This window comes from Oncorhynchus tshawytscha, linkage group LG01 (assembly GCF_018296145.1).
Source record: "Oncorhynchus tshawytscha isolate Ot180627B linkage group LG01, Otsh_v2.0, whole genome shotgun sequence".
NCBI lineage: Eukaryota > Metazoa > Chordata > Actinopteri > Salmoniformes > Salmonidae > Oncorhynchus > Oncorhynchus tshawytscha.
The window spans coordinates 43,629,722-43,657,611 of record NC_056429.1 but is presented as its reverse complement, the minus strand read 5'-3'; the positions used below and the strand labels follow the sequence as shown (position 1 = coordinate 43,657,611).

Genomic DNA, 27,890 nt, shown 5'->3' with positions numbered 1-27,890 from the left:
AGAAACCTTGCACCATTCCTACAGTGAAGCATGGTGGTGGTAGCATCATGCTGTGGGGATGTTTTTCAACGACAGGGACTGGGACACTTGTTAGGATGGAGGCAAAGATGAATGGAGCAAAGTAAATAGAGATCCTTGATAAAAACCTGCTCCAGAGTGCTAAGAACCTCAGACTTGGGTGAAGGTTCACCTTCCAACAGGACAACGACCCTAAGCACACAGCCAAGACAACACATGAGTGGCTTCGGGACAAGTCTCTGAATATACTTGAGTGGCACAGCCAGAGCCCGGACTTAAACCCGATCGAACATAAATACATTTTTAGAATTAAGGGGTCTGAATACTTTCTGAAGGCACTGTATATACAGACACACCTACTCAATCAAGGGTTTTTCTTTATTTTTACATTGTAGAATAATAGTGAAGACATCCAAACTATGAAATAATACATATGGAATCATATAGTAACCAAAAAAGTGTTAAACAAATAAAAATATATTTTATATTTGAGACGTAGCCACAGGTGGTCTGATGGTCTGATGAGTCCAAATTTGAGATCTTTGGTTCCAACAGCCGTATCTTTGTGAGACGCAGAGTAGGTGAATGGATAATCTACGCATGTTTGGTTCCCACAGTGAAGCATGGAGGAGGAGGTGTGATGGTGCTTTGTTTAAGGCACACTTAACCAGCATGGCTACCACAGCACTCTGCAGTGATACGCCATCCCAGCTGGTTTGCTCTTAGTGGGACTAATATTAGTTTTTCAACAGGACAATGACCCAACACACCTCCCAGGCTGTGTAAGGCTATTTGACCAAGAAGGAGAGTGATGGAGTGCTGCATCAGATGACCTGGCCTCCACAATCACCCGACCTCAACCCAATTGAGGTGGTTTGGGATGAGTTAGATTGCAGAATGAAGGAAAAACAGCTAGTGCTCAGCATATGTGGGAACACCTTCAAGACTGTTGGAAAAGCCATGTTGGGTGATGGGTTTGAAACTGGGTCCAGGCCAGTGAGTGTGTTTCCTATATGAGTCTCTCAATGGAACAATGTCAGGACAGTGTTGAGTGGTGGGTTTGGAACTGGCCCCAGTCTTCTATATGAGTCTCTCCATGAGTGTCGGATGGGCTATGTCCACATCTCTATGCGAGATCCCTCTTTCTCCTATTGGCTGGGGATGTAGGTGCCGTGGATGGCCCTCCGGTTCAGCACCAGGCCCACGGAGGTACTGACCAGGGCCAGCAGTAGCACAACAGACACTAGAGTGACTGACAGCAACAGGTCAGAGGTTAGGCCCTCAGAGGTCAACTGGAGAGGGAAATGGATTGAGGAGAGGGGAGGAAGAGGAGGAGTGGGGAGGGAGGGGAGACATGGGTAAGTACAATACACAAAAAATGGGGAAGCAGGAAAAACATGAACATCAAAAAAAAGGTGCAAAAGTGCCTTAACATCATGATAAAAAATACTGGTCAGACCAGGGAGAGAAGGAACACAGACACAAGGCACTCCGGTTCCAAGTGCTCTACCAGCGTCATGAGGGATCTGTTCTCGAGCCCGTAGGCAGTAGAGCTCGTACCAGGGACTGACCCAGACTGGGTAGGAGACTGGAGGGGTGAACCCTGCCTCCATCTGCTGCTGCTCACAGATTTTGGCTGCGACTAACACCAGCAACAGGACTATCATCATGCCAACCACACACGGCACAAGCATCGCCGCCCTGTGCAAGACACCTGGGGTTACGCTCCGTCAGAGGAGAATCACACACGCAGGGTCGCATCAACACACCCAGAAACACACACACACTGTGTAAACACAATCTGAATCCAAACCACAGACAACCATCAAACAACACAAAATCATAGCATTTTCCTAATGACCGAATATGCAAGTGAAATCATCACTGTTTTTGACACTGATTCACAGCAATCTGTGTGTTGTATATCTGATGGTTTTGACAAAACGTGCCATCATACTGAGCCACCGCCAAAATGCAATTACACATGTCATATTGCCTGGTATCATATTGGAGCCATGCTGAGGAGCTTCTGGGAGATATGGCCAGTTAAAACAAGTCAACAGTTACTTCCCTCCACACAGGTAAAGAGTTAGCAACATACCCTTGCGGTGCTACTGTAAAACATTCCTCAATGAAAACAATAACACCACAACAACATTCCGGAACCATACTACTCTGTCTTGTTTCAACAATAATATGTTGTTTGTTTACCTGTCAGATGAGACGGGTTTACTCTCAGGGTGAACGTAACACAGAGTACCCAGACCCAGAGAACTCCACAGCCAAGGGTCTTCATCAGTCAGAGGCAGACAGGTTCAGGACTCTACTCTCTAACCAGTCTGCATTCTAAGCAGTTTCTATAGCAGAGCAAGCCCTCACACACAGTCTCTCCCTACTGCAGCTACACAGTGCGCATCTCAGCACCTGTCTGACAGGTAGATGTGTCCTGTACTGTGTGCCTATATATACAGTATGTGTGTGTGTGTGTGTGTGTGTGTGTGTGTGTGTGTGTGTGTGTGTGTGTGTGTGTGTGTGTGTGTGTGTGTGTGTGTGTGTGTGTGTGTGTGTGTGTGTGTGTGTGTGTGTGTGTGTGTGTGTGTGTGTGTGAGACTGTCTCTAGAGGAACGAGCATGTCTGCCAGTTAAGCTGCCCTCGTGCATTTCTGTGAAGCAGTCCCAACCTGCAGGTACGCCACCAGATCAATGCGCACAGATTCTAAATCCAGAAATCAACAACAAATGTCACATAAACAGACACACACACCTCTGCCATTGGACATTTTAGATTTAAAGTGGTGTACCCAAAACATTCAACCGTTTGATTAATTTATGTTCAACAACAAATGTCACATTGGATTTAGTTTTGCAATGTTGATGACGTTTTGCAATCCAATCAGTTTTCCACGTTGATTTAACGTCATCACATAGAATTTTTGTTGTTGAAATGATGTGGAATCTACATTGAGTCAACCAGTTTTTGCCAGGTGGGATGTTTTGGAGCCGTTTCAAATGGCAAGCTTTAGCCATCCAACTTTCTCCAAAACCTACTGATTTATTTTCTCAGATCATTGTGGTGGAAAGAATTAGGACTGGAAGACAAAATGTTGGATATATTAAGACAGGTAGTGAAAGGAGGATAAACAACAGATGAGGTTGAAAAAAACAGGAAATGTTTATTTGAAGACAGAAAGTGGTTTAAAAAAGTAAGACATGACAAAACACCTCAGAATGGACACAGACCCATCGAGAGCAAGATACACTACATGGCCAAAGGTATGTGGACACCTGCTCATCGAACATCTCATTCCAAAATCGTGGGCATTAATATGGATTTGGTCCCCGCTTTGCTGTTATAATAGCCTCCACTCTTCTGGGAAGGCTTTCCACTAGTTGTTGGAACAGTGAGGTTGGGCACTGATGTTGGGCGATTAGGCCTGGCTCGAAGTCAGTGTTCAAAGGGCTCTGTGCAGGCCAGTCAAGTTCTTCCACACCGATCTCGACAAAGCATTTCTGTATGGACCTCACTCTGTTTCAGCATTGTCATGCTGAAACAGGAAAGGGCCTTCCCCAAACTGTTGATATAAAGTTGGATGCACAGAATCGTCTAGAATGCCATTGTATGCTGTGGTGGTAGATTTCCCTTCACTGCAACTAAGGGGCCTAGCCTGAACCATGAAAACATTTTTACTCTCCACTAAACTTTACAGTTGGCACTATGCATTGGGGCAGGTAGCGTTCTCCTGGCATCCGCCAAACCCAGATTAATCCGTCAGACTTCACCAGATGGGGAAGCGTGATTCATCACTCCAGAGAACGCGTTTCCACTGCTCCAGAGTCCAATGGCGGTGAGCTTTACACCACTCCAGCCAACGCTTTGCATTGCGCATGGTGATCTTAAGCTTGTGTTCGGCTCCTCGGCCATGGAAATCGACGAACAGTTCTTGTGCTGATGTTGCTTCCAGAGGTTGTTTGGACCTTCCACTTCATGATAACATCACTTACAGTTGACCAACGCAGCTCTAGCAGGGCAGAAATGTGACGAACTGACCTGTTGGAAAGGTAGCATCCTATGATAGTACCACATTGAAAGTCACTGAGCTCTTCAGGAAGGCCATTCTATTGTCAATGTTTGTCTATGGAGATTGCATGGCTGTGTGCCTGATTTGATACACCTGTCAGCAGCGTGTGTGGCTGAAATAACCGAATCCACTAATATGAAGTGTCCACATACTTTTGTATACAGACAGACAGACAGGTGGATATATATAGAGACATACAGATAGAGAGATGGACATAGAGACAGACTGATTTGTAGGTATAGACAACAACAGAGAACGTGTGACAGAATTTTGATTCGTTTAAAATTGATAAACGGTAAGTGTGATTCGCTGCCTTCAAGGGCCTAGGGGAATCCATCTAGCTACACCACTTACAGTATTTGTATGTACAGTACCATTATCCTCAAGGAACACACAACATCAAATGGACATGAGCCTGACCATATATTGTGAGACATTTTGCTTTCAGAGACAAGATTCATCCAAGAAAATACTGTATTATATTTTTATTTTCCAAAAGTGAATTTGTTTTTCAATAACAAAACCTTCCTTTTGGGAATGGTGGTTCTACACTGACGATTCTGTGTAATTGCAAAAACCTGTGTCTTGTTTTCCGTTTGGTCCATGGAAAATACCCATTATTATAGTTTCTGTATAGCTTAGTCTAATGTACAATATAATGCTACCTGATCTGTGTTAGCTTAGCAACATCGCCCAAAGGATATTCATATAGTCATATCCAACAGAGAGGATATTCCAAACTCACACCACTTTTTTATAAAAATCTGCTGCCATAAAAAAACGTGTTGTTTTAAGGCACAAAAAAAACAGCTCTTGTGCTCTTGTCAGAAAAGGAAGATAATACATTTAAACTTGGACTCACCTGAACAATAGAAAAACAATTAAACCTATTGCTAAGTTGTACTTTTACACTCAGAGACATTAAGTCTTGTCCAGGGCTCCAATTTCTCATTGGCCCAGTTCAGGAACAACTCCTATTGTTTCTTAATTCAAGTTCTTAGTGGTCAGCTGTCACAGCTGGATTTAATCCCTAAACACCGAGTTTAAAGAATCCTCTCTGCTAACCCCAGTGGTAATGTAATACACAGACACAGATATAACAGCACTCACACTATTTAGAACATAGCTGTTTTTCATTGAACAGGCATTTAACACTTTAAACACCCATTACCATAAATCTCAAGTTTATACACCACTCGAACGCACATGCACAAACACATGCACACACACACGCACGCGCGCACACACACACTCTCTCTCTCTCAGTCGTCTTGCCCTCCCCAGTCGATCACAGGATCGTCATCAAGGTTCAGGATGAGGAAAGAGATCAGCTGGAAGAGGTTCTGCCAGAACAGAACGGCCATGTAAAAGTAAATGTCGCTTACGTCGACCTGGCAATTGTCCCCGGCGAAACTCATGTCACACACACAGTGGTAGTTGTTAATGAGGTTTCGGCAGTAGCCCCCGTTCAGGCAGGGGTTGGACTTGCACTCATCCACCTCCTGCTCACAGCTTCACGCAGGATGAGGGTCAGATATAGAAACAGAGGCAAAAAAAAGAGACAACACACAACATCAAGATGGTCTGTGTCTAATGAATGTTTTACAAAGTTCACCTATTTTCTGGGTATACTTTTAGATTATCTCTACCTTCCTTTTCACTCTGTATCCTTCTCTTTTCTTTATTTAACTCTTTCTCTTACCGGTGTCCAGTGAAGCCGGGTAGACAGTCGCAAGACAGGTCCCTCTCAGTGCAGTTCCCTGCGTTGAAGCAGATGTAGTTTCTGGCCGCATCTCCACAGACAGACACGGGCAGCTTGGGCCTACTGAGGAGAGAAAACCACATACAGGCCACACAGTCAGACAGGCACACTCCCCTAGAGGGTGTGTGTGCATACGAGAGATTTCGATGGGAAGGGGGCAGGACATTGTCTTGCTTCCGGTAGACATTGTCTTGCTTCCGGTAGGGTTGAGCGAGTAGTGGTGCGTAGAAGAAGCACCACCTGACGTTAAACAATGGGGGGCAGGGGGTTATAGGGTAAAGGGTTTTATTGTCTACTAATATGTGTGTGTGAACTAGGGGGAGTGGGATGTATCGTCTGTCTCCCCACTGGGAGACTACAGGATGTAGGGGGCGATCAGGATAGAGACATTTAGACCCCTGACTGCTCCTCAAGAACAGGACATTAAACCACTCCTATAGGACTTTAAAACATCACAGACTCTGTCCTGCTCTGATGGACTTACAATGTCCGGATATGTAGGGGGAAAACACTGGTGCTGGTTGTTATGTCATTTCTTGAAATAGGTGGGAGGAGTATCAAATAATAAAACTTACAATTTTCTGATGTCTATGTACCATGGCATTTCCTCAATGCGATCACTAGAGAGAGAGAGAGAGAGAGAGAGAGAGAGAGAGAGAGAGAGAGAGAGAGAGAGAGAGAGAGAGAGAGAGAGAGAGAGAGAGAGAGAGAGAGAGAGAGAGAGAGAGAGAGAGAGAGAGAGAGAGAGAGAGAGAGAGAGAGAGAGAGAGAGAGAGAGAAAATACATAAACTCAGCAAAAAAAGAAACGTCCCTTTTTCAGGACCCTTCACAGATCTTCATTGTAAAGGGCTTAAACACTGTTTCCCATGGTTGTTCAATGAGCCATAAACAATTAATGAACATGTACCTGTGCAACAACTGCCCAAGTTATACCAGGAATGCACAATCCCTCCATCAGTGCTCAGACTGTCTGCAATAGGCTGAGAGAGGCTGCACTGAGGGCTTGTAGGCCTATTGTAAGGCAGGTCCTCACCAGACATCAATGTCGCCTATGGGCACAAACCCACCGTCGCTGGACCAGACAGGACTGGCAAAAAGTGCTCTTCACTGACGAGTCGCTTTTGTCTCACCAGGGGTGATGGTCAGATTTGTGTTTATCGTTGAAGGAATGAGTGTTATACTGAGGCCTGTACTCTGGAGCGGGATCGATTTGGAAGTGGAGGATCCGTCATGGTCTGGGGCGGTGTGTCACAGCATCATTGGACCTAGCTTGTTGTCATTGCAGGCAATCTCAACGCTGTGCGTAACAGGGAAGACATCCTCCTCCCTCATGTGGTACCTTTCCTGCAGGCTCATCCTGACATGACCCTCCAGCATGACAATGCCACCAGCCATACTGCTCATACTGTGCGTGATTTCCTGCAAGACCGGTATGTCAGTGTTCTGCCATGGCCAGCGAAGAGCCCAGATCTCAATCCCATTGAGCACGTCTGGGACCTGTTGAATCGGAGGGTGAGAGATAGGGACATTCCCCCCAGAAATGTCTGGGAACTTGCAGGTGCCTTGATGGGAAGAGTGGGGTAACATCTCACAGCAATAACTGGCAAATCTGGTGCAGTCCATGAGGAGGAGATGCACTGCAGTACTTAATGCAGCTGGTGGCCACACCAGATACTGACTGTTACTTTTGATTTTGACCCCCCCCTTTGTTCAGAGACACATTATTCCATTTCCGTGGAACTTGTTCAGTTTATGTCTCAGTTGTTGAATCTTGTTATGCTCATACAAATATTTACACATGTTAAGTTTGCTGAAAATAAACGCAGTTGACAGTGAAAGGACGTTTCTTTTTTTGCTGAGTTTAGAATAAAAAAAAAATGATTTAGGATGAAAACTTTCCAGCAAAGATAGATATCTTGTCTGAAACTCGAGCTTGCCGAGGGAAGTTGTTTCAAAAACGCCCTTGTGAAGGAGCGATGTGAGAGAATGTGTGTGAGCGAGAGAGAAAGAGAGAGTGTTTGGTAGTGCATGTGAGAGAGAGTGTGTGTTTACAAGATAAATGGATGAAGGCATTCCCTCGATGATGCTCCAAGGCAAACGGGAGATGAGAGGCAGTAGCGCTGAACCACCAGGGAGATAAATACACCACACATAGTGCACTACAGTGACACACTGCAGCAATGTTACTACACAGACTGCAGCGACACACTAGAGCCATATATGACGTTAAGTCGAACAGAAATGCTGCATTAAAACACACAGTTCATGCATGGTTTAAGTGCTTTACAGAGATCTGAACATTTACATGGTTTCCTTTTTCCTTACTGTGTAATAGAGCTAAAAGGGAGTCCCACTGGTGTGTCCTATTGCTTTGAGATCCTTGGATTATACTTTTATCTCATAGAAATATTCCAAATGCAGAATCCATGTTTTCAAAACATAAAATATTTTTTATGATGTTATTCTTTCAACTGTTGGTTATTAAAGCCTATTTGTGGACTTAATACTTAAACATTTAGCAAATTGTGTTTAATCTCAAAGGGACTGCAATTTTGGAATACAAAACTTTGCAGATAAAATGAAGGTGACTGTTTAGTTGTGTGTTCATTCCTCTGTATAAAAATAAATATGATATTCCATTCCATTCCTAACCCCACCCATGTGACTCACTTGCAGTAAGGTCCGGTGTAGTTCTCTGCACACAGACAGGCGTACTTGTCCACTCCATGTAGACACGTGCCTCCATGAGCGCATAGATGGTTCTCACACACATCCACCTCCTCCTCACAGTCCACCCCGGTGTAGCCAAACTCACAGGCACACTCATATGCCAGCCCCTGAATGCTGCAGTTGCCATGGATACAGGGATTGGAGGCGCAGGTGTCTGTGTTGCGCTCACAGCGGCGTCCGGTCCAGCCCTCCTCACAGCTACAGTTGAACAGGTTCCAGAGGTCCTGACAGCTACCTCCATTCATGCAAGGGCTGGGCTGGCACACCGGGCCTCCACTGCACCCGCTATGGGGTGGGTTGGGGGATGTCCGAAGGAACTGCTCCTCCTGAATCCGGGGCTGGTTGACCTCTAAGGGGCTGTAGTAAGGCAGGGCGATGCCCCCCACCTCCACAGTACCCAGGCACCCCTCTAGGCTCCAGCCAGCCTTGGGTCCAAGCCCCCCCAGCTGGATGTCCACCCCCTCCCTGAGGAAGTCCAGGTTGCCCCCTTCGCTGCTGGAGCTCCCAGCTTCATCCACTTCCTCATCCAGCACTAGGGTCCAGCGGGACACCTCTGCCCATGGGGTGACCATGAAGAGGTGGACGCTGTGCCAATCCCCGTCGCTGACCCCCACGCGGCTTTTCAGGGAAACCGTTGACGAGCCCTCCCCGCTCTGTAGCTCCAAGAAGAGAAGGCCATGCTGCACAGACACCGTCACAAACTCCGGCCCACGCTCGGCATGCAGGATGGCGGCGTGGCGTTTACGGGTGCGCAGGCTGGCGGTGATGCTGGCCAGGCCACGTTGGATACGGCCATTACCACGGTAAGACAGTACACTGCTGTCGTCAAGGAAGGTAGCGCTGGAGAAGCCTGGGAAGGAAAAGAAGGGATATGTATGTAAATATTTGGTCAATGAATAAAGGCTTTAACCCTCAGGATCAGTCCAAAACGTGATGGAATATGGACCATGGAATAAAAGTAGGATTAAAGCGAAATATATACATTAACAAATAAATAGAAAATCAACCACAAGGAGGGTGAATGATGAGCGAATGTGTGCTGGGCAGACACAACAACACTGTATCCTCTGCTTTTTCTGAGTGGCAGTGTTGTTTCTGTCTTCATTCCAGAACAGCTAATCATAGGGGTGACTGGGCAGACAGACGGCCATGTAAATCATCACTAATACAACCACGGGCTAATCTGTCCTAATCCCAGTCCTACCTCACAGACCGACGGGCAGATTTAGGGAAGAATGACTCACATTCATATCCCCGGTTGAGGGTGCGGCACTCCGCCTTTGCGGGGCAGGGGGCTAGCTCACACCACTTGACTTTCTCACAGCGCCGCCCTGCAGTGTTGTGGGGGCAGATGCAGGTGAAGTCATCCCACATGGAGTAGCACATCCCCCCGTTCTGACAAGGGTTCCTCTGGAGAGCGAGAGAAAGAAAATACCATTTATTAATATTATTAATATTATTATTTCTCTTAAACGATATAGGGACAGTCAGGTTATCTTTTATAATTCATAAATTCATTAGGCTCTAATCTATGGATTTCACATGACTGGGCAGGGGCGCAGCCATCAGTGAGCCTCGGAGGGCTTAGGCCCACCCACTCGCGGCCAGGCCCACCCACACAAAAGGCCTTTATTACAGACTGAAATACTCCTCAGCTTCACCAGCTGTCTGGGTGGCTGGTCCCAGACAATCCCGCAGGTGAAGAAGAAGCCAGATGTGGCGGTCTTGGGCTGGTGTGGATACATGTGGTCTGCGGTTCTGAGGCCGGTTAGACAAATTCTCTAAGATGACGTTGGCAGTTTATGGTAGAGAAATTTATGCTAGATAAATTAAAATTAAATTATTTGGCAACATCTCTGGTAGACATTTCTGCAGTCAGCATGCCAATTGCACACTCCCTCAAAACTTCTGTGGCGTTGTGTTGTGTGACAAAATAGCAAATTTAACAATGAGTGGTTTGGAAGGAATCAGTGACTAACTGTAAGCGTTGCAAAGCAATCATTGGCCCGCTGTTCAGTGGAGTGGGTGTGTGGCCTAATTCTGGGTTTAAAGGTCTCTTTTCCAAGCTTAAAATTATAAGAATTCAACACTATGGGCCAGAAAAGGTTGAATACATTGGCCGTGCTGTCAATCCAGCATGACTTCTGCCGTGTTCAAAACAATTGGAAACTTGGAATTGGGAAATCTCAGACTTCAGTGACTTCAAGACAACTGGAACTGAGCTCCGACTAGGAAAATACATTTTGGACGGTCATCCAACTCGGAATTCCAACTCAGGCATCTTTCTAGAGCTCCGACCTGAAGATCACTGACATCATGATTCAATCTTGTTTTTTTCCGAGTTCCCAATTGTCTTGAAAGCACCATAAATCCAGAGAATGCCAGACCCCCGATTGCTCAGTTTGGCCGGGCTGCCAGCTCTATGAAGAGTCTTGTCTTCCATTTAAGAATGATGGAGGCCACTGTGTTCTTGGAGTCCTTCAATGCTGCTTACATTTTTTGGTACCCTTCCCCAGATCTGTGCCTCGACACAATCATGTCTCAGAGCGCATCTCTGACATGCACTGTCAACTGTGGGACCTTATATAGACAGGTGTGTGCCTTTCCAAATCATGTCCAATCAATTGAATTTACCATAGGTGGACTCCAATCAAGTTGTAGAAACATCTCAAGGATGATCAAGGAAACCGGATGCACCTGAGCTCAATTTCGAAGTCTCATGGCTCATGTCACCACCGATATATCCACTATAATTGAGCATTTCAAAAAGCATTTTTCTACGGCTGGCCATGCTTTCCACCTGGCTACCCCTACCCCGGTCAACAGCACTGCACCCCCCACAGCAACTCATTTTGTGTTCCGAAAGAGCTGCAAAATCTGGACCCCTACAAATCAGCCGGGCTAGACAATCTGAACCCTTTCTTTCAAAAATTATCTGCCGAAATTGTTGCAACCCCGATTACTAGCCTGTTTAACGTCTCTTTCGTGTCATCTGAGATTCCCAAAGATTGGAAAGCAGCTGCGGTCATCCCCCTCTTCAAAGGGGGACACACTCTTGACCCAAACTGCTACAGACCTATATCTATCCTAACCTGCCTTTCTAAGGTCTTCGACAGCCAAGTTAACAAATACATTACCGACCATTTCGAATCCTACCGTACCTTCTCCACTATGCAATCTGGTTTCAGAGCTGGTCATGGGTGCACCTCAGCCATGCTCATGGTCCTAAACGATATCTTAACCGCCAACGATAAGAAACAATACTGTGCAGCCGTATTCATGGACCTGGCCAAGGCTTTCGACTCTGTCAATCACCACATCCTCATCAACAGACTCAACAGCCTTGGTTTCTCAAATGATTGCCTCGCCTGGTTCACCAACTACTTTCCCGATAGAGTTCAGTGTGTCAAATTGGAGGGCCTGTTGTCTGGGCCTCTGGAAGTCTCTATGGTGGTGCCACAGGGTTCAATTCTTGGGCCAACTCTTTTCTCTGTATACATCACTGATGTCGCTCTTGCTGCTGGTGAGTCTCTGATCCACCTCTACGCAGACGACACCATCCTGTATGCTTCAGGCCCTTCTTTGGACACTGTGTTAACTACCCTCCAGATGAGCTTCAATGCCATAAAATTCTCCTTCCATAGCCTCCAACTGCTCATAAATACAAGTAAAACTAAATGCATGCTCTTCAACCGATCGCTGCCTGCACCTGCCCGCCCGCCCAGCATCACTACTCTGGACAGTTCTGACTTAGAATATGTGGACAACTACAAATACCTAGGTGTCTGGTTAGACTGTTAACTCTCCTTCCAGACTCACATCAAACATCTCCAATCCAAAGTTAAATCTAGAATTTGCTTCCTATTTCGCAACAAAGCATCCTTCACTCATGCTGCCAAACATACCCTCGTGAAACTGACCATCCTACCGATCCTCGATTTCGGCGATGTCATTTACAAAATAGCCTCCAGCACCCTACTCAACAAATTGGATGCAGTCTATCACAGTGCCATCCGTTTTGTCACCAAAGCCACATATACTACCCACCACTGCGACCTGTACGCTCTCGTTGGCTGGCCCTCGCTTCATACTCGTCGCCAAACCCACTGGTTCCAGGTCATCTACAAGACCCTGCTAGGTAAAGTCCCGTCTCATCTCAGCTCACTGGTCACCATAACAGCACCCACCGCAGCACACGCTCCAGCAGGTGTATTTCACTGGTCACCCCCAGGGCCAATTCCTCCTTTGGCCTCCTGTCCTTCCCGTTCTCTACTGCCAATGACTGGAACGAACTACAAAAATCTCTGAAACTGGAAACACTTATCTTCCTCACCAGCTTTAAGCACCAGCTGTCAGAGCAGCTCACAGATCACTGCACCTGTACATAGGCTATCTATAAATAGCCCAAACAATTTACTCATCCCTACTGTATGTATTTATTATTTATTTATTTTTGCTACTTTGCACCTCAGCATTTCTACTTTGCACATTCACCTACTGCAAATCTACAATTCCAGTGTTATTAATTGCTATATTGTATTTCTTTGCCACCGTGGCCTTTTTATTGCCTTTACCTCCCTTATCTCACCTCATTTGCTCACATTGTATATAGACTGGGTTTTGTACAGTATTATTGACTGTATGTTTGTTTTACTCCATGTGTAACTCTGTGTTGTTGTATGTGTCGAACTGCTTTGCTTTATCTTGGCCAGGTCGCAGTTGTAAAGGAGAACTTGTTCTCAACTTGCCTACCTGGTTAAACAAAGGTAAAATAAATAAAAAGGGTCTGAATACTTATGTTAATACATTTTCAGAGTACCAATTTCAGAGTTGTAAATTCAAGTATTTTAAGCACCTCAATTACTTTGTGCGAACCTTGTGAGATGGAGGACATTAAGCCATTACGGCCTATGTTATTAAAAGGTTTCAAGTGCTTTAGTCAGGTAATCTAGCCCCAGCACTGATCCTAACTGAGCCCTATGGCTGCGTTCACACAGGCAACCCAATTCTGATCTTTTCCCTCTAATTAGTCATTTGACCAATCAAATCAATAATTTGGCAAAAGATCAGAATTGGGCTGCCTGTATAAACACACCCTAACAGTTGACATTTCCTTATTGTCTCCCTATCTTCTTGTCTCTTTCGTCTTCTCTTACGAAACAGCATTTCCAATTAACACCTTTAACCTCACCCTTAAACACAATTTAATTTGATTGTGTGGGACTGGTGACATGTGGCTTTTAAACGCAGTGATGGCGAGTAAGATAATGAAGGCTGAGAATGGATCAGAAGGGGCAGGGTAGTCCGGGATTGGGGCAGAATTGGTAGGGCAGGGGCAAGGCATGGCTGTGTGCAGAGCAGGGAAAGGCAGGACTGGGTATGGCATGGGCAAAGGACAGGGTAGGGCAGGTGAAAGAAGGGGACAGAGTAGGGGTAGAAGAGGCAGGTTTAGAGAGTAGTAAAGATTGCTCAGTCCACTCACACTACAGGAGTCGACCCCAGCGCAGCCCGCTGTGACATTAGCCATGAGCACCAGAGGATATGATGTCACTGTGGTGTCCAGCCTGAAGAACTGCAGTCTCTCACTGTTGATCCTCAGGTCCTGGATACAGCCTTTAAAGTAGCCCCCGAATGCTGATGAAGCCTTCTGCTCTGCCAGACCCCCCACATACACCACATCCCCCATCTGACTGTCCACCGTCCTGACCTCCACCGAGCCCTGCTTCTGGTTGGCCACGTATAGGACCAAATGCTCACGGTCCACCACCACGCTCACAAAGTGGATGTCCCCATCGTTAACCAAACTCTCACTGGTCAAGGTCTCAAAGTTATGGAGCTGAACTCTGACCCGCCCCTTATCCAGCCACAGGTGCAGGTATTGGCTGGTGCTATTGGCGAGCACCAACAAGAGGCCAGCGTGGTGGTGTGTGCGCAGAAAGAGGGAGACAGTGATGTCACTTCCTGCATCATCTGTGATGGTGAAAACGGCGTAGCTCTGAGAGTCCTCATTGCCGAAGCGGGCCGTCTCATACTCTACAGAGAAGGACAGGGAGGGAGAGGACAGAAGATGAGGGTAATTGTTTTATTATAACATATTCAGGGTTTCAACTACTGGTTCCCAAATAGTACAAATTATGCATTTGTTTTGTGTGACAAAAATACCAAATACAACTTCTAGTGGTATGACTTTCTCGCTCACTGTCCAAGAAGTCTATGCTATATTGTGTGTGGTAAGCCCATATGTTCCCATGTTACAGACGCAGCCCAGACGACACTAGATAGGACACACTCTGATCTGTCTAAGATAGCACTCACAGACTGCACTGTCTGCCTTTTTTCCACATGACACACATACACACAGGTCCATAGACAAAGAACAAATGTAATCTTTCATTGTCACCCACTTCCCGTTCCAGTAGCAGATAGCATGCTACAGGTGCTGTACTTAAATAAGGCAGGGGGGTAATAGTGTGTTAATTGCCCCACATCCTTGTGAATCTACTTTCAGAGACACACACACATTGCTTGCACATCCCCAACATCAAGCACATACACATGCATGCGTATTACATAAAGACACACAAGCGTTGGTGATCTGCATGCATTTAAGAGCAAAGGACTTTAAATAACCATACCATCTAGGATAGCAGTAGTTTAACTCTAGATCTCAGCATGTGTGTGCAGCATTTGTCACGCCCTGGTCTAAGTATTTTGTGTTTATCTTCATGTATTGGGTCAGGCCAGGGTGTGGCATGGGGTTTTTGTATTGTGGTGTGTTTTGTCTTGGGGTTTTGGTGTATATGTATTGGGATTGTAGCTAGTGGGGTTATCTAGCAAAGTCTATGGCTGTCTGGAGTGGTTCTCAATCAGAGGCAGGTGTTTATCGTTGTCTCTGATTGGGAACCATATTTAGGCAGCCATATTCTTTGAGTTTGTCGTGGGTGATTGTCCTTAGTGTCCTTGTTCCTGTCTATGTGTTAGGTTACACATGTATAGGCTGTTTCGGTTTTCATTACGTTTATTGTTTTTGTAGTGTTTGTTATTGATTCGTGTTTTACGTTCGTTATTAAACATGGATCGCAATCTACACGCTGCATTTTGGTCCGACTCTCCTTCACACCTAGAAAACCGTAACAGCATTTGTGTTTCAGTGTCTTTTCTTGGGTACTGCCAGATTACTAATTTGCTTTCGTGGCAATTGGTCATTAATATCCCTCTCTGAAAAGAAAGAATCAAAATTACTTACCAGGGTCTGTACCCCGACTGACATTTGTGTGACTATACCTTGCATTTTTGTTTGTATTGTAGGTGTCGTAAGCGCTGCTGTGTTCCTGTAAGGCATTGCCTTACCTCATTGTATCCAACACAGATCTCTCACTGTGACTTCTGACTGATCTGCTCTATGCTCTCTCTATTATGTAGGTCTACTAAGGATGTTCTACTTTATATAATGAATGACTTTGGAGGGCAGAATTGTTACATTTTTTATTAAATATCAAAGCATTAGAACTTTCACTGAAGGCTTCAGTCATACAAAATGTATACTGAAAATTCAAACTCCTTCTCCAGCAGATAAGTAAGAATGTCTCACCCCATGTGCAAGAATGGCTTTTTTTTAACATTTATTTAGATTATAACTGTCATGCCCTGACCATGGAGAGCCCTTGGTTCTCTGTGGTATAGAGGGCAGGGCGTGACTAGGGGGTGTTCTAGGTTTATTATTTCTATGTTGGTGCTCTTGGTATGGTTCCCAATTAGAGGCAGCTGAGGTTCGTTGTCTCTAATTCGGGATCATACATAAGGGTTCCCTGTTTCCACCTGCTGTGTGGGATATTGTTTTGAGTTAGTGCATGGGGCACCGCTGATGTCACGGTTCGTTTTCTGTTTTTGAAAGTTTTGCTTAAATAAAATGTGGAATTTTAATCACGCTGCGCCTTGGTCCGTCTATCCACACAGTTATTTGAAAATGAAATAATCTCCAAAATATCACTATTTTTAAAACAAGCCACAGGAAGTTGGTTGCAATTTCAGTTTAATCCACCAGAAAAGACAGAACAAAATATAAAAAATACTATATATATAGGATTGGTTGAGTTATGTCACACAAAATATGTGGAAATGTCTGCTCTACTCAAAATTACAACCAACTAATTGCAGCATTACCGCAAAAATGGAAGAGGCAAGTGAAAGGAGGAGAAAGTAAGGAATTTGTCTGTCAGCCCTGCACTAAAGAACAAAATAGGTTAAAACTTCGTTAGGCTAGGGTGCACTATTTTCACATCTGGATGAAAAGTGTGCCCAAAGTAAACTGCCTGCTACTCAGGCCCAGAAGCTAGGATATGCATATTATTAGTAGATTTGGATAGAAAACACTCTGACGTTTCTAAAACTGTTTGAATGATGTCTGTGAGTATAACAGTACTTATTTGACAGCCGAAACCCCGAGGACAAACCATCCAGGATTTTTTTTATTTTCAATGGGCTTTCATTGGGAATCTGGAATTCTAAGGCAGTTGCTTGCAATTCCTATTGCTTCCACTGGATGTCAACAGTCTTTAGAAATGGGTTGATGTTTTTCCTTTGAGAAATGAAGAAGTAGCCCTGTTCAGAACGAGGGTCGAGTGAAGTGTACTGATGTGGTTGAGGCGCGTGACCTGAAAGCTCGCTACACTTTATTTTCCTCCGGTATTGAACACAGTTTATCCCGTCTTAAGTGTTATTGATTATTTACGTTTAAAAATACCTAAAGTTGGATTAGGAAAGTTGTTTGAAATGTTTGGATCAAGTTTACAGGTAGCTAATTAGATAATGTGTAGTCATCTTGCGCGAGTTGGACCCGGTGTATTTTCTGAATCACATGCGCCAAATAAAAGGATTTTGGATATATAACGACATAATTTATCGAACAAAAGGACCATTTGTGATGTTTAATGGACACATTAGAGTGCCAACAGAAGAAGATCTTCAAAGATAAGGCATGCATTATATGTTATTTCTGACTTTTGTGTTGTGCCTGGCGGGTTGAATTCTGATTTTCATGTGTATGTTTGCTGGGGTGCTGTCCTCAGAAAATAGCATGGTTTGCTTTCGCTGTAAAGCCTTTTTGAAATCTGACACTGTGGCTGGATTACCAAGAAGTTCATCTTTAAACCCATATATAACACTTGTATGAGTTTCTGTTTTTGAATTTGGCGCACTACTTTTTCACTGGGTGATGTCAAATCAATCCCGTCAACGGGAGTGGCGCGTGAAGGAATCACTAAGAGGTTTTAAAGAAAATGGTGATAAAAAAAGGCAAACCACTTTAATTTAAGGACCAAAAAATTGACAGCTGTGCCATATAGATTGCAAATTCGATGGGAAGAGTTCTTTGATGTACCGATTCCATGGCATATGGTTTATGAATGAAGCTTAATTCAAAACTTAATTTTCAAATAAAATGATTATAAATAAATATTAGAATGTTATATACAGACCATTCGGAAAGTATTCAGACCGCTTCCCTTTTTTCACATTTTGCTACGTTACAGCCTTATTCTAAAATGAATTAAATAAAAACGTTTTATCCTCAATCTACACACAATTCTCCACAATGACAAAGCAAAAACAGGTTTTTAGACAATTTTGGAAATGTATTAAAAATAAAAACTGAAATATTTACATAATTATTCAGACCCTTAGCTATGAGCCTCAAATCAAAGTCAAATCAAATCAAATTTCATTGTTCACATACACATGGTTAGCTGATGTTAATGCGAGTGTAGCGAAATGCTTGTGCTTCTAGTTCCGACAGTGCAGTAATATCTAACAAGTAATCTAACAATTCCCCAACAACTACCTAATACACACAAATCTAAAGGGATGTAATAAGAATATGTTCATATAGATATATGAATGAGCGATGGCCGAGCATCATAGGCAAGATGCAATAGACGTTATAATTGTTTTAAAAAATGAGTGAGTCTCTATGTAGGCAGCAGCCTCTCTGAGTTAGTGATCTGATGGCCTTGAGAGAGAAGCTGTTTTTCAGTCTCTCGGTCCCAGTTTTGATGCACCTTTACTGACCTCGCCTTCTGGATGGTAGCAGAGTGAACAGGCAATGGCTCAGGTGGTTGTTGTGCTTGATGATCTTTTTGGCCTTCCTGTGACATTGGGTGCTCTAGGTGTCCTGGAGGGCAGGTAGTTGGCCCCCGGTGATGCATTGTGCAGACTGCACCACCCTCTGGAGAGCCTTGAGGTTGAGGGCGGTGCAGTTGCCATACCAGGCGGTGACTCAGCCCGACAGGATGCTCTGAATTGTGCATCTGTAAAAATCTGTGACAGGGTTTTAGGTGACAAGCCAAATTTCTTCAGCCTCCTGAGGTTGGCATGGCTGTGTGCAGGGCAGGGAAAGGCAGGACTGGGTATGCATGGGCAAAGGAAAGGGTAGGGCAGGTGAAAGATGGGGACCGAGTAGGGGTAGAGAGTAGTAAGGATTGCTCAGTCCACTCACACTTCAGGAGTCGACTATCTGCAAACTTAATGATTGAGTTGGAGGCATGCATGGCCACGCAGTCATGGTTGAACAGGGAGTACAGCAGGGGGCTGAGCATGCACCCTGGGGGCGGCCGTCAGAAAGTCCAGGGCCCAATTGCACAGGGCGAGGTCGAGACCCAGGGCCTCCAGCTTAATGATGAGCTTGGGCACTATGGCGTTGAATACTGAGCTGTAGTCAATGAACAGCATTCCTAGATAGGTATTCCTCTTGTCCAGATGGGATAGGGCAGTGTGCAGTGTGATGGCGATTGCATCGTCAGTGGACTTGTTGCAGTGGTATGCAAACTGAAGTGGGTCTAGGGTGGCAAGTAAGGTGGAGGGGGTATGATCCTTGACTAGTCTCTCAAAGCACTTCATGATGACAGAAGTGAGCACTACGGGGCGATAGTCATTTAGTTCAGTTATCTTTGCATTCTTGGGTACAGGAACAATGGTGGCCATCTTGAAGCATGTGGAGACAGCAGACTGGGATATGGATTGATTGAATATGTCCGTATACACACCAGCCAGCTGGTCTGCGCATGCTCTGAGGATGTGGTTAGGGATGCCGTCTGGGCCAGCAGCCTTGTGAGGGTTAACACATATAAATGCCTAACTCACTTCAGCCATGGAAAAGGAGAGGGGAGTCCCGCAGTCCTTGTATACATTGCGAAAGTTAGAGTAGCAGTGTATTGCCCGCACCAGTGCTGCAATCAATATGCTGATAGAATTTAGGTAGCCTTGTTCTCAAATGTGCTTTGTTAAAATAAACACCTACAAAAAATGCAGCCTCAGGATATATAGTTTCCAGTTTATATAGAGTCCACTGAAGTTCCTTGAGGGCCGTCATGGTAACTGCTTGAGGGGGTATATACATAGCTGTGACGATAACTGACAAGAATTCTCTTGGGAGATAATGTGGTTGGCATTTGACTGTAAGAAATTATGGGTCAGGTGAACAGAAGGACTTGAGTTCCTGTATGTTGTTATGAATACACCATGAGTCGTTAAACATGAACCATACTCTCCCGCCCTTCTTCTTCCCAGACAGATGTTTATTTCTGTCAGCGCGACGCATGAAGAAACCCAGTGGCTTTACCGACTCCGACAACATATCATGAGAGAGCCATGTTTCTGTGAAACAGAGAATGTTAAGATCTCTGATGTCTCTCTGGAAGGCAACCCTTGCCCTAATTTCATCCACCTTGTTGTCTAGAGACTGTACATTAGCGAGTAGTATACTCGGGAAGAGGTGGACGGTGTGACCAGGAGGCCGCTCCGTCTACCTCTTCTGCGGCGACGTTGTTTTGGGGCGGCATCTGGGATTTAGATCCAATGTCCTGGGTGGTGGTCCGACTGAAGAATCCACTTCGGGAAGTTGTATTCCTGGTTGTAATGTTGTTAAGTTGACGTCGCTCTTATATCCAATATATCCAGTTCTTCCCGGCTGTATGTAATAACACTTAAGATTTTCTGGGCTTACAATGTAATAAATAATACATTAAAAAAATAAACTGCATAGTTTCCTAAGGACTCAAAGCGAGGCGACCATCTCTGTTGGTGCCATCTTGCTGACTCGAAATTGAGCTCAGGTGTATCCTGTTTCCAATGATCATCTTTGAGATGTTTCTAAGACTTGATTGGAGTCTACCTGTGGGCATTTCAATAGATTGGACAGCATTTAAAAAGGCACACTCCTGTCTATATAAGGTCCCATATTTGACAGTGCATATCAGAGCAAAAACCAAGCCATGAGGTCAAAGGAATTGTCCGTAGAGCTCCAAGACAGGATTGTGTCAAGGCACAGATCTGGAGAAGGGCCTCCATCATTATTAAATGGAAGAAGTTTTGAACCACCAAGACTCTTCCTAGAGCTGGCCACCCGGCCAAACTAAGCAATCGGGGAGGAGGGCCTTAGTCAGGGAGGAGATCAAGAACCTGATGGTCACTCTGAAAGAGCTACAGGCTTCCTCTGTGGAGAAGGGAGAACCTTCTAGAAGGACAACCATCTTTGCAGCACTCCACCAAGCAGGCCTTTATGGTAGAGTGGCCAGACGGAAACCACTCCTCAGTAAAAGTTACATGACAGCCTGCTTGGAGTTTGCCAAAAGGCATCTAAAGGACTCTCAGACCATGAGACACAAGATTCTCTGGTCTGATGAAACTAAGATTGAGCTCTTTGGCCTGAATGCCAAGTGTCACGTCTGGATGAAACCTTGCACCATCCGTACGGTGAAGCATGGTGGTGGCAGCATCATGCTGTGGGGATGTTTTTCAGTGGCAGGGACTGGGAGAGAAGACAGGATCGAGGGAAAGATGAACGGAGGAAAGTACAGAGAGATCCTTGATGGAAACCTACTCCAGAGCACACAGGACCTCAGACTGGGGTGAAGTTTAATCTTCCGAAAGGACAATGACCCTAAGCACACAGCCAAATCAATGCAGGAGTGGCTTCGGGACAAGTCTCAGTGGCTCAGCCAGAGCCCGGACTTGAACCCGATCAAACATAACTGGAGAGACCTGAAAACAGCTGTGCAGTGATGCACCCCATCAAACCTGACAGAGCTGAGAAGAATCGGAGAAACTCCCCAAATACAGGTGTGCCTTGCGTAGCGTGACACCCAAGAAGACTAGAGGATGTAATCGCTGCAAAAGGTGCTTCAGCAACGAACTGAGTAAAGGGTCTAAATACTTATTTTAATGTAAAATGTCTGTTTTTTATGTTTACTACATTTGCAAACATTTCTAAAAACCAGTTTTTGCTTTGTCATTATGGGGTATTGTGTATAGATTGATGAGGGAAAAAAAACTGTTTAATCAATTTTCATTTTAGAATAATGCTGTAACGTAACAAAATGTGGAAAAAGTCAAGGGGTCTGAATACTTTCCGACTACATCTTATACTCAGCACCCCCATCCACTCTGTCCACTCATTCCTCCATTCTTACCCGCAGCGCAGTCCTGGCCTTCATATGGCCGGGGGCACCGGCACTGGTAGCTCTGCCACAGGTTGGTGCACTGTCCTCTGTTCTGACAGGGGCTGTCTTGGCATCTGTCTCTGTGGCTGCAGCCTATAGTCATGTTCACTGCCGAGTCGCTCAGCCACTCCTCCGGAACCACCAGCTGGGAGTTCACAAATATGTCCTGCAGACAGCCGATGAAGGCCGGGACCGTGACCAGAACCACACCTTCCTCCACCACCCCACCGATGAAGGTGTTCTGGAGGTGAGACTCTGGAGAGTCTGTCCCAGCCAGAGTGCCTGTGACCTGGGCTTCCCTCTCACAGTCCTGTTCATGACAGACCCCGCCATCCAGGAGCCTGAGGCTGAGTAGGCCGTCCCCCAGCACGGCCTCCACAGAGTGCCACCTCCCATCAGTCACGTTAAGGGGGAGCTCCAGTGTCTGGCTAAGTTGCAGGGCCTCTGCCCTACCCCCAGCCGAGGCCTCCCTCCTCAGGCTGAGTCTCAGATGGCACCCCAACAGCTCCAGACCCAGGATCAGCCTTCCACTGCCCCGCTGGAAGAGGACGGCCCTGGGCAGCACTGTCCGGAAACTCAGGGTGATGTTGCAGGAGGCCTCTGTGGACATCATGGGGCTCCGCAATAACAGGTAGCCGCTCTGCTCGAAGGAGAAGGCTGTGCGGGTCTGGCAGAGAAGCCCGGTGTGGCCTGGGGGGCAGTGGCAGGAGTAGCCATGATGCCCGTCGCTTAGGAACGGAGAGCATGAGCCCTGGTTCTGACACTCATGGCCCTCACAGCCCACCAACTCTTCGCTGCAGTTCTGGCCCCCATACAGGAACTCATCAAGGCTTTGCTGGGAGCAGTGGCACACATAGCCCCCCACAAGGCTCTGACACTGAGACCCGTTCTCACAAGGGCTGGGGTTGCACATGTCCACTACCTCATCACAAAGGGTACCTGGAAGGGAAGGGAGACTGGACGTTGATGTGGGTCAATGATACTATGATTGGCACAGCTTAGTCTGTGAAGGTGTGGAAACCCATAACTTTTTTTTAAATAACTTTTTTTCTAAGCCCTGCTCCCAGGTGGGAATTATTTACTCTTCACCTTTCCTGCTATTCCAGTACAGAAAACATACTTATTCTCCTCATCTTTGAAAGCACTATCGTCTATTATGAATCATGAATAATGTATGTAACTTATTATAGTACATGACTACACTATTACTTGTTACTGGAGACATGTTAGCCTTCCCCATATATGTATTGTTTATGTTTTTAGAATAATTGTTTATGTGTAATCTATATTGGTGTGACGTTAAGTTCTAGACTAGAGGAAGCTGCCTGCGGTGTCATGTACCCCGTGATGCCATCTCTGAGCTGACCCTCATCATCATCGACATCTTGTCAGGTCAACTTCGACACCTTTGTCACTGACAGGCATTTATGCCGTGTTTGTGGACTACACAATGCAATACCGTACCCCAGGCTCTATGATTTGGGTAAGGCTCTGCAAACCAACCGACCTCATACCATCACGTATTCTAATGCCTTGCATGGTCAACTGCTGTAGTGCAGTGGTCTGATCAGCATGCTTTTGGCATTGAGCATCACAAGTTCATGCCCAGTGCTGGGCACTTGTTTTGACACTTTGTATGAAGGGAAACTAATGTTGGTGTAGCATACTGTTATTGTCCAAAATACAAAAGATGCTTCCTATCTGCATCCAAAGGCACCTACCTTAGGTTACTGCCCTTTGGGAAGGGATTAGAAGGCAGTATCATGTGATAATGCATTCACATTCCACCGAGAGCGAGACATTTGTAACCACTGTAGCAGAATGAGCAACTAGTACTAGCAATTCAGTGAATAACTATCCCAAAATGGAAATATCTCACAAGAATAACAAGTAACAGAATCGATGGCCTCAGTACCTGATAAATGAATTGTTGTGATGTGTGTTTTGTCCTATATTTTTATTTAACTTATTTCAATTTTAAATTCCATTACCGGCCGTCATTGTAAATAAGAATTTGTTCTTAACTGATTTGCCTAGTTAAATAAAGGTTAAATAAAATAAATAAATGAATTTGACATGACCAGAATAATTGTCCTCCTCTCGCATATTGCTTGGTCTGCTGCTCCATTGTTGTGGACATGACAGGTAAGCTTGCATCTTCGTCCTGCAACTAGCCATTTAATTTACCATTTACATTAACAATATTGACTTTTACTTTTAATGTTACAGATGACTAGTTGTGAAAAGAGCCATAGCCTGGAGTCCTTCTTTAACCAACTAAACGATTCGGATTCACTCAAAAAACTTTAACGTCAACAGAGACATTTCCAGAATCTCTAGGAACACAATTGACCAATGAATGTTTCCCTCACTATCAAATAAGACTTAAAAACAAGTTTCTAGTGGCAGCAAAAAGCAGAGATCCTGAAGAACGGGCTCAGTGCTGAATAGGCCTAGAATAAAAAATTATACAAATACATTTACTATAGCTTTTCCTTGGACTTTACGAGAAGAGGAATGGCCTATGAGGAGAGGCTTGCATAGCCTATAGCCCAGGGTGTAGGCAACACTGTTCATGGAGTGCCATAGCAAAACAAAGACTGACAGGCTTGGGTTGTAGCCTATGGCCTAAACTAGAAGCGTATGCATATTAACCCATAATTCATAAACTCAATGCTAAAAAAAGTATCACATGGGACGAAATCATAGGTAGCCTACACTATTTTTCAGGATGTATCGGCTAACGGAGACATGCTAATGCAGAGACTTCTAGTGGTGTGCATATTAATTATGATAATGCGAGAGCGCAGAGGAAGTTGTATCCATAGTTCCCACGTTTGGCTTCCGAGTTTTGAAAACGTTCGAAAATGAAGTGGATAGTCCGTTTAGTAACTCCAATCACTACTTGTATCTGTATAGTCCGTTTGTTTGTGTTGTTGGTCACGTGGCTGCTAGCACCGTCATGAAAAGAGGTACAGTATGAGGGACGCCCTGCAACATTACGTTTTTTCTTAACAGTGAGAACGCTCAGGCGCAGGCAATGTTGAAAAGTAATCTTTAGACTTGTACTTTTCTTAAATGTAGTTTTGTAATTGACTAATGCAAGCAGACAAGAAAATTGTGTTTTGCTGTGAACTAATGAGTAACCTAGGTAACCACACGAAAGGTCCATATGTGCGCTCTGAAGGCAGCGGCCCTAACCACTAATCCACAACACACATTTTGGATTTTCAATTGACCATTAAAGTAATCTTAATCTGAAATGTGAAGGCAGAGGTTCGGCCCCGAGGACAAGTTATCTGTTATACAGTTTTATTGATGATGATATAGCTGTACATTTATCCAGTGTGACTTATAGGAGCACATCAGGGTTAAGTGCCTTGCTCAAGGGCACATTGACAGATTTTCACCTGGTTGATTCAAACAGCGACCTTTTGGTTACTGGCCCAAAGTACATATATATAATGTATATAGAGTTCATTTTTCTATTCCTAATTTATAAAAAATCATGAATGTATTTACGTTGAAATGCCTTAATTAGCTGTGGGTCTCTGTGAGAACCAGCCCTCCTTAGGAAGGGTGATGGACCTTTCAGCGGCATGATTGTAAGGCTCTGATTGTCTGAAAGGGGTCCAGACCTGTCTCATCTACTGATGCTCCTTTGAAGATAGGCTAGCCAGCCGTATCGATGGTTCCCATTGGGTGATGAGAGTAGCGTACTACAGTGATTTTAGAAGAGTAGTAGAAAAGGATGGTTTGAAGGATAGTAGAATGGTCCCAATTAAATGCACTTTTCTAGATACTTTTTTATGACAGCTAATCAGCTGTACCAGTGACTGTCTGAGAGGGGAGTTTTCTTCTCCATGCCGTGTTGGTATTCAAAGTTCAAACCACTTTACACAAGCAGCTGCAGCCTGGCGATGTTCTGGTCTAAAATGTTAATTTCTTTACCTATCCTTTTATGCACTCTGGTCGAAAGGGACGGTTTCGTCAGGCTGACACGCACTCTGACCGCACTTGGGGCATGGCTACTTACTCTGCAAAGTTTATAGGAGACAAATTCTCTCTCATGGCTCCTAAAATCAGATTCCTATCTTAACAAAAATACTTTCATAAATGTTCATATTTTATATACAACGGTAAGGATTGAGACTTCGTAAATGTATTCAATATACTTTAAGTTAAAGTATTTCCTTTATAACACTTTAAAATAGCATCCCATATAACAATTTTATTCTTTAGATCACCTCTGACCATTTCCCACGTTCTAATGTTAGAAATATTGTTCCAGTATTCGCTTTTGAACGTGTTAAAGTTTCAGCGGGGAAAGTCTCTGGAGACAAAGCACATTCCTTTGTGGATTTTGGAGAGGGAGACCCTAGATCTCCTCTCCTTTAATTTACAACAGGGTGTGAACTGTCAATCCCCCAGCAGCTCCCTCCTCCCCTCTGTAGGTGAGAGAGGGTCTGGTTACTGCCATCCATTGCCAAGCCGATCTGACCCATTCGGATTCTTACAGGACAGTCATGACAAGACAGAGGGGAAATGATGCTGGTAATTAATTGGCAGATATTGTGTTACGTTTGGCTTTTTAAGCCAATAGTGGCTAACCAGGGGTGGGATAAAGTAAATGTGGCTTTGATTGGATTGTAGCGGGGAGCTTTATGTTCATGACAGTTTCTGATGGAAGAACTGGCAGTGTCAACATTTATATTGATTAGTGTATGTCAATTAAGAGTAAAAGTAAAGTAAAAGGTCCATGTCTAGTTTTCAATTCCATTTGATTTCAGATAAAGAATAGTATAGGTTCTGAAACCATAAGCATCTATTCTTAATATAAGAATATGTTAGTGGTAAAATACAGTACCATGGCTTCTATTCAGGCCAATAGACCCATTCAATCTCATATACAGTAGCAACAAAAGTTACTAGATGAAGATATTTTCTCAATCCAGTTTACAACAACACACAGAAAAGATCCGAAGCTTAAAACACAATGATGATCAACAATAATCACTTAATTCCATTTACTTCAATGAGATTGTATAGCATTGTCATTGAAACAAATAGTCACATACATGAAAGCACAAAGAAGAACATAACCATACCTGCATTTAGCAATAGAATGCTCGAAATCCATACTTCCACGTTCAGCATTGCGTTGGTTTATGAGTTTCCAAACAGTAGTTGCACGCATGCCTAGATGTCAACTACCACTGCGTGTACAATCTCATTGTGACCATAGGTCATCAGGGTATCCGGCAGTCCCTGTCCTCGTCTTTAGCCATGCACAACTAAACACAGTGCTGAGTCCTACTGCAGGCAGGGGTCTGGGAAAGCCAGATCCTCAGGATTAACACTAATGCAATTAGTGCCATTTTACAGAGTGAGCACTGGTGACTGCTAGGAAGTCAATTATAGAACAGTGTTGGGAGACGCAGCCACTACTCTTACCTGCTGAGCCTTACAGGCAGATCACAGGCTTGTGTAAGCAGCAGGGCGACTAGAATATTCCTCTTTTGTAAAAGAAGAGTGTGAATGGGTGAAAACTGTAAATAAACCCAAGCCACAACCATACACATGCTTGGTACCTGTCACATAGTTATTAAACTGAGAGCTGATCATTGACTCTTGGGCGTGCCCTAAATAATAGGCTGGACCAATATCCATATCCATACTTATGGTTTTCACATTTTAATTGAGCATGCCCTAATTTGTTATGGGAGTGCATAGAATCATCAAGCATCCCAGCAATTTGAACCTTGGACAATTTTTGACAGTTCTCAATAATCATTCATAATGTCTCTA

General features: G+C 44.6%; 1 pseudogene; it reads right to left on the bottom strand.

The window, feature by feature from the left end:
* Window positions 1-910: 910 nt before the first annotated feature.
* LOC112250975 lies at window positions 911-27,347 on the bottom strand (annotated as a pseudogene).
* Window positions 27,348-27,890: the final 543 nt, after the last annotated feature.